General features: G+C 69.7%; 1 non-coding gene across 1 annotated transcript; it reads right to left on the bottom strand.

Annotated features, from left to right (window-relative positions):
• Positions 1-3146: 3146 nt before the first annotated feature.
• On the bottom strand, positions 3147-3265 carry LOC135977931 (5S ribosomal RNA). The gene has a single exon (XR_010595352.1). It is a non-coding gene; the product is annotated as a 5S ribosomal RNA (ribosomal RNA).
• Between the last annotated feature and the right edge of the window lie 4235 nt (positions 3266-7500).

Here is a 7500-nt window from a genome sequence, read left to right as displayed (position 1 = left end):
ACCGGATGTCACCCCACTCCCAGGGCAGCGCGGCAGTGGTGCTGAGGACCGCAGAGGGGGGGCTTAATAGTCGAGAGGGAGCAGGTCCGGGGGAGGCTTAATAGTCGTCCCCCGAGGACTCCGGGGGCCAGGCTTAATAGTCGTCCCCCCGGGCGCTCCAGGGGGAAAGCTTAATAGTCCTCCCCCGAGGATAGGCTTAATAGTCGCCCCCCGGCCAGTCCGGGGGAGGCTTAATAGTCGTTCCAGGGGAGGCTTAATAGTCATCCCCCGGGCAGTCCGCGGGAGGCTTAATAGTCGTCCCCCGAGTGCTCCGGGGGGCAGGCTTAATAGTCGTTCCCCAGGCAGTCTGGGAGAGGCTTAAGAGTCATCCCCCGACAGTGTGGGTGTGGGTGTGGGCGGGGGGGAGGCTTAGCAGTCGTCCCCAGGGCGGTCCGGGGGTGGGGGGAGGCCTCAGAGTCGTCCCTCCGAGAGCCGTGTCGGCGGCGGTGGCGGGTGTCAGGCTTTACGTCCAGCCTCCGGAGGGTGAGCGTCCTCGGACGCGATGCAGCCGCCGCAGAGAGGCAGCCTCCGAGGCAGGGAGCGGAGCACCGAGGCTGGGGAGTGGGGAGCAGGAGCCGGGGGGGAGGTGGGGGGCGTTCAGGACAACAGGTCAACCCCCTGGAAGCGGCTGTCAAATGTTCAACGTCCCCACTCGGCCACCAGGTCAAGCCCCGGGAAGCGGCTGTAAAATTCTCAAAGTCCCCACCGGGACAATAGGTCAAGCCCTGGGAGGCGGCTGTCAAATGTTCAAAGTCCCCACCGGGACAACAGGTCAACCCCCGGGAAGCGGCTGTCAAATTTTCAAAGTCCCCGTTCGGCCACCAGGTCAACCCGCTGAATCTACTGGGTTGACCTGGCGGCCGTTTTGCTTTCCGGCCACCAGGTCAACCCATTGGTTTCGACGGGTTGACCTGGCGGCTGGTTTGCTTTCCGGCCACCAGGTCAACCCATTGGATTCGACGGGTTGACCTGGTGGCCGGTTTGCTTTCCGGCCCGGGTGTCACCCCACTCCGAGGGCAGCACGGCAGTGGTCTTGAGGACCACAGAGGGGGGCTTAATAGTCGAGACGGAGCAGGTCCGGGGGAGGCTTAATAGTCGCCCCCCGGCCAGTCCGGGGGAGGCTTAATAGTCGTCCCCCGAGGACTCCGGGGGCCAGGCTTAATAGTCGTCCCCCCCCGGGCGCTCCAGGGGGGAAAGCTTAATAGTCCTCCCCCGAGGACTCCGGGGGCAGGCTTAACAGTCGTCCGCCCCGGGCGCTCCAGGGGGAAAGCTTAATAGTCCTCCCCCGACAGTGTGTGTGTGTGTGTGTGGGAGGGAGGCTTAGCAGTCTTGCCCCGGGCGGTCCGGTGGGGGAGGCTTAGCAGTCGTCCCCAGGGCGGTCCGGGGGTGGGGGGGGGGGGGAGGCCTCACAGTCGTCCCTCGGAGAGCCGGGTCAGCGGCAGTGGTGGGTTTACGTCCAGCCTCCGGAGGGTGCGCGTCCTCGGAGGCGATGCAGGCGCCGCAGAGAGGCAGCCTCCGAGGCAGGGAGCGGAGCACCGAGGCTGGGGAGAGGGGAGCAGGAGCCGGGGGCTGGGGCTGGGGGTGGGGGGCGTTCAGGACAACCGGTCAAGCCCCGGGAAGCAGCTGTCAAATGTTCCAAGTCCCCACTCGGCCACCAGGTCCACCCCAGTCTAGCAATGGGGTTGACCTGGCTGACGGCCGGTTAGTATCAAGGTAAACTCACCGTCGTCCACAGGAGGGCAGCTCTCAGGCCGGCCGGCTGCGGCTGACTCTGGGGCGGCGCCCGGTCCCGGCAGCGAGGGGCGGGGGGCGCGGAGCGAGACGGGGCTAACCGGGGGGGGGCGCCTCCTGCGACTTTGGGGGCCGCGGGTCGTCAGTGGCGTGCAGGCCGGGCCTCTCCCGGGGGATTCGGGGGGGCGGTCCTGCGGGCCGGGCGCAGGGGGCTCGAGCGAGCCCGGGCCGGTCCGCCCCGGGGCCGGGGTCTCCGCCTGCGGCTCAGGGGGGCGCGGGTCGTCGGGGGAGGAAGCCCGGGGGAGCCGCACACCGGCCCGCCAGGCCAGGCCTGGCCTGGATGGCCGCGGGGGGATTCGGGGCGGTCCCGCGGGCCGGGGGCCGGGCGCAGGGGAGGCGGGGGGGCCGAGCGAGTCCGTCCCGGGCCCGGGGCCTCCCCCTGCGGCTTTGGGGTCCGTGGGTCCCCGCTGGAGGAAGCCACTGGGAGCTGGACACCCGCCGTCCGTCCCGCCAGGCCAGGCCTGGCCTGGGTGGCCGCGGGGGGATTCGGGGCGGTCCCGCGGGCCGGGGGCCGGGCGCAGGGGAGGCGGGGGGGCCGAGCGAGTCGGGCCCGGGCCCGGGGCCTCCCCCTGCGGCTTTGGGGTCCGTGGGTCCCCGCTGGAGGAAGCCGCTGGGCGCTGGACACCCGCCGTCCGTCCCGCCTGGCCAGGCCTGGCCTGGGTGGCCGCGGGGGGATTCGGGGCGGTCCCGCGGGCCGGCGGCCGGGCGCAGGGGAGGCGGGGGGGCCGAGCGAGTCGGGCCCGGGCCCGGGGCCTCCCCCTGCGGCTTTGGGGTCCGTGGGTCCCCGCTGGAGGAAGCCGCTGGGCGCTGGACACCCGCCGTCCGTCCCGCCTGGCCAGGCCTGGCCTGGGTGGCCGCGGGGGGATTCGGGGCGGTCCCGCGGGCCGGCGGCCGGGCGCAGGGGGTCCGAGCGAGTCCGTCCCGGGCCCGGGGCCTCCCCCTGCGGCTTTGGGGTCCGTGGGTCCCCGCTGGAGGAAGCCGCTGGGCGCTGGACACCCGCCGTCCGTCCCGCCTGGCCAGGCCTGGCCTGGGTGGCCGCGGGGGGGGATTCGGGGCGGACCTGCGGGCCGGCGGCCGGGAGGGTCCGGGCCAGTCCGCCCCATGCCCGGGGTCTCCCCCAGCGGCTTCGGTGGCCCCGGGGGGGGTCCTCCGCGGAGGAAGCCGGGTGGGTGGGGAGCCGGACCCCAGGCGCCCAGACCCGTGACCTGCGGCCGCGACCTCCGACTCGGCAGGAGCGACGAGGGGCTTTCCGGCCCGTCCCCCCCTCTCCTTCCCCCCCAGAAAAGGAGAGAGAGCTGACTCGGACCGGGAAAAGCTGCCTACGGCACCTGGGATTCCCAGGCGGTCACCCATCCAAGTACTAGCCAGGCCCGGGACGGTTTACCTTCCGAGATCGGACGGGATCGGGGGCGTTCGGTCCGGTATGGCCGTAGGCACCCGGCCCCGCGCCTCCTCGCCCGCTTTCCCCTGCCGACGCCCGGGCCTGCCGCACGGTGAGCCCCGGTCGGACTGCCCCCCCCCCTGCGGCAGGGCCCCCGTCTCTCGCGGGCCCGGTCCTTTTTTCCTTTTCGAGCTCCGGGGCCCGGGCTGGCCGCCAGAGCCCCTCCGCCCGCCCTCCCCGGCGTCGGGGAAAATACTGTCCCGGACTTCCAGTGCGCCCGATCCTGTCAGCCGGGGGGTGGGGAGGGGCAGTCCCTCGCTGCGGCCGGGGAGGGTGAGCCCAGGGCGGCTTGCCTGCCGTGCGAGGCCCCTCTCGGCCACCAGGTCAACCCCGAGTCGAAAGGGCTGAAAAATTTTCAGAGTCCCCTCCCGGGCACCAGGTCAACCCGTGGAATCGGACGGGTTCACCTGCTGGCCGGTTCGCTTCCCGGGCACCAGGTCAACCCGTGGAATCGAAAGGGTTCACCTGCTGGCCGGTTTGCTTTCCGGCCACCAGGTCAACCCCTAGGGGTTTTAACGGGGGCACGCCCGGTGGCCTCTTTCCCGTCCGGTCACCAGGTCAACCCGGATCTCCCTCCTTCCCTGGGCGTCCCCTCCTCGGAGGCGTCAGGTTCCATTCCCCCCCCCCCCCCCAGACTTCCAGGGGCCCGATCCAGTCGGCCGGGAGGCAGTCCCTCGCTGCGGCCGGGGAGGGTGAGCCCAGGGCGGCCTGGTCCATGTCTCTAGTGGGCCCGATCCTTTTTTTTTTTTTCGAGCTCCGGGGCCAGGCCCGCCCGGGCAGCCCTCCTCGGAGGCGTGGGGCGATTTCCCCCCGCCCCCAGACTTCCAGGGGCCCGATCCTGTCGGCCGGGAGGCAGTCCCTCGCTGCGGCCGGGGAGGGTCAGCCCAGGGCGGCTTGCCTGCCGTGCGAGTCCCCTCTCGGCCACCAGGTCAACCCCGAGTCGAAAGGGCTGAAAAATTTTCTGAGTCCCCTCCCGGGCACCAGGTCAACCCGTGGAATCGAACGGGTTCACCTGCTGGCCGGTTCGCTTTCCGGCCACCAGGTCAACCCGTGGAATCGAAAGGGTTCACCTGCTGGCCGGTTCGCTTTCCGGCCACCAGGTCAACCCCTAGGTTTTAAGGGGGGGGGACGCCCGGTGGCCTCTTTCCCGTCCGGTCACCAGGTCAACCCGGATCTCCCTCCTTCCCTGGGCGCCCCCTCCTCGGAGGCGTCAGGTTCCATTCTTTTTTCCAGACTTCCAGGGGCCCGATCCAGTCGGCCGGGTGGCAGTCCCTCGCTGCGGCCGGGGAGGGTGAGCCCAGGGCGGCTTGCCTGCCGTGCGAGTCCCCTCTCGGCCACCAGGTCAACCCCGAGTCGAAAGGGCTGAAAAATTTTCAGAGTCCCCTCCCGGGCACCAGGTCAACCCGTGGAATCGAACGGGTTCACCTGCTGGCCGGTTCGCTTCCCGGGCACCAGGTCAACCCGTGGAATCGAAAGGGTTCACCTGCTGGCCGGTTCGCTTTCCGGCCACCAGGTCAACCCCTAGGTTTTAAGGGGGGGGACGCCCGGTGGCCTCTTTCCCGTCCGGTCACCAGGTCAACCCGGATCTCCCTCCTTCCCTGGGCGCCCCCTCCTCGGAGGCGTCAGGTTCCAGTCTTTTTTCCAGACTTCCAGGGGCCCGATCCAGTCGGCCGGGAGGCAGTCCCTCGCTGCGGCCGGGGAGGGTGAGCCCAGGGCGGCCTGGTCCATGTCTCTAGTGGGCCCGATCCTTTTTTTTTTTTTCGAGCTCCGGGGCCAGGCCCGCCCGGGCAGCCCTCCTCGGAGGCGTGGGGCGATTTCCCCCCGCCCCCAGACTTCCAGGGGCCCGATCCTGTCGGCCGGGAGGCAGTCCCTCGCTGCGGCCGGGGAGGGTCAGCCCAGGGCGGCTTGCCTGCCGTGCGAGTCCCCTCTCGGCCACCAGGTCAACCCCGAGTCGAAAGGGCTGAAAAATTTTCAGAGTCCCCTCCCGGGCACCAGGTCAACCCGTGGAATCGAACGGGTTCACCTGCTGGCCGGTTCGCTTTCCGGCCACCAGGTCAACCCGTGGAATCGAAAGGGTTCACCTGCTGGCCGGTTCGCTTTCCGGCCACCAGGTCAACCCCTAGGTTTTAAGGGGGGGGGACGCCCGGTGGCCTCTTTCCCGTCCGGTCACCAGGTCAACCCGGATCTCCCTCCTTCCCTGGGCGCCCCCTCCTCGGAGGCGTCAGGTTCCATTCTTTTTTCCAGACTTCCAGGGGCCCGATCCAGTCGGCCGGGTGGCAGTCCCTCGCTGCGGCCGGGGAGGGTGAGCCCAGGGCGGCTTGCCTGCCGTGCGAGTCCCCTCTCGGCCACCAGGTCAACCCCGAGTCGAAAGGGCTGAAAAATTTTCAGAGTCCCCTCCCGGGCACCAGGTCAACCCGTGGAATCGAACGGGTTCACCTGCTGGCCGGTTCGCTTCCCGGGCACCAGGTCAACCCGTGGAATCGAAAGGGTTCACCTGCTGGCCGGTTCGCTTTCCGGCCACCAGGTCAACCCCTAGGTTTTAAGGGGGGGGACGCCCGGTGGCCTCTTTCCCGTCCGGTCACCAGGTCAACCCGGATCTCCCTCCTTCCCTGGGCGCCCCCTCCTCGGAGGCGTCAGGTTCCAGTCTTTTTTCCAGACTTCCAGGGGCCCGATCCAGTCGGCCGGGAGGCAGTCCCTCGCTGCGGCCGGGGAGGGTGAGCCCAGGGCGGCCTGGTCCATGTCTCTAGTGGGCCCGATCCTTTTTTTTTTTTCGAGCTCCGGGGCCAGGCCCGCCCGGGCAGCCCTCCTCGGAGGCGTGGGGCGATTTCCCCCCCCCCCAGACTTCCAGGGGCCCGATCCTGTCGGCCGGGAGGCAGTCCCTCGCTGCGGCCGGGGAGGGTCAGCCCAGGGCGGCTTGCCTGCCGTGCGAGTCCCCTCTCGGCCACCAGGTCAACCCCGAGTCGAAAGGGCTGAAAAATTTTCAGAGTCCCCTCCCGGGCACCAGGTCAACCCGTGGAATCGAACGGGTTCACCTGCTGGCCGGTTCGCTTTCCGGCCACCAGGTCAACCCGTGGAATCGAAAGGGTTCACCTGCTGGCCGGTTCGCTTTCCGGCCACCAGGTCAACCCCTAGGTTTTAAGGGGGGGGGACGCCCGGTGGCCTCTTTCCCGTCCGGTCACCAGGTCAACCCGGATCTCCCTCCTTCCCTGGGCGCCCCCTCCTCGGAGGCGTCAGGTTCCATTCTTTTTTCCAGACTTCCAGGGGCCCGATCCAGTCGGCCGGGTGGCAGTCCCTCGCTGCGGCCGGGGAGGGTGAGCCCAGGGCGGCTTGCCTGCCGTGCGAGTCCCCTCTCGGCCACCAGGTCAACCCCGAGTCGAAAGGGCTGAAAAATTTTCAGAGTCCCCTCCCGGGCACCAGGTCAACCCGTGGAATCGAACGGGTTCACCTGCTGGCCGGTTCGCTTCCCGGGCACCAGGTCAACCCGTGGAATCGAAAGGGTTCACCTGCTGGCCGGTTCGCTTTCCGGCCACCAGGTCAACCCCTAGGTTTTAAGGGGGGGGACGCCCGGTGGCCTCTTTCCCGTCCGGTCACCAGGTCAACCCGGATCTCCCTCCTTCCCTGGGCGCCCCCTCCTCGGAGGCGTCAGGTTCCAGTCTTTTTTCCAGACTTCCAGGGGCCCGATCCAGTCGGCCGGGAGGCAGTCCCTCGCTGCGGCCGGGGAGGGTGAGCCCAGGGCGGCCTGGTCCATGTCTCTAGTGGGCCCGATCCTTTTTTTTTTTTTCGAGCTCCGGGGCCAGGCCCGCCCGGGCAGCCCTCCTCGGAGGCGTGGGGCGATTTCCCCCCCCCCCAGACTTCCAGGGGCCCGATCCTGTCGGCCGGGAGGCAGTCCCTCGCTGCGGCCGGGGAGGGTCAGCCCAGGGCGGCTTGCCTGCCGTGCGAGTCCCCTCTCGGCCACCAGGTCAACCCCGAGTCGAAAGGGCTGAAAAATTTTCAGAGTCCCCTCCCGGGCACCAGGTCAACCCGTGGAATCGAACGGGTTCACCTGCTGGCCGGTTCGCTTCCCGGGCACCAGGTCAACCCGTGGAATCGAAAGGGTTCACCTGCTGGCCGGTTCGCTTTCCGGCCACCAGGTCAACCCCTAGGTTTTAAGGGGGGGGACGCCCGGTGGCCTCTTTCCCGTCCGGTCACCAGGTCAACCCGGATCTCCCTCCTTCCCTGGGCGCCCCCTC

This window comes from Chrysemys picta, unplaced genomic scaffold, assembly GCF_011386835.1.
Source record: "Chrysemys picta bellii isolate R12L10 unplaced genomic scaffold, ASM1138683v2 scaf80, whole genome shotgun sequence".
Taxonomy (NCBI): Eukaryota; Metazoa; Chordata; order Testudines; family Emydidae; genus Chrysemys; species Chrysemys picta.
Note: the sequence above shows the minus strand (reverse complement) of the source record. Positions and strands in the feature narration are given on the sequence as shown.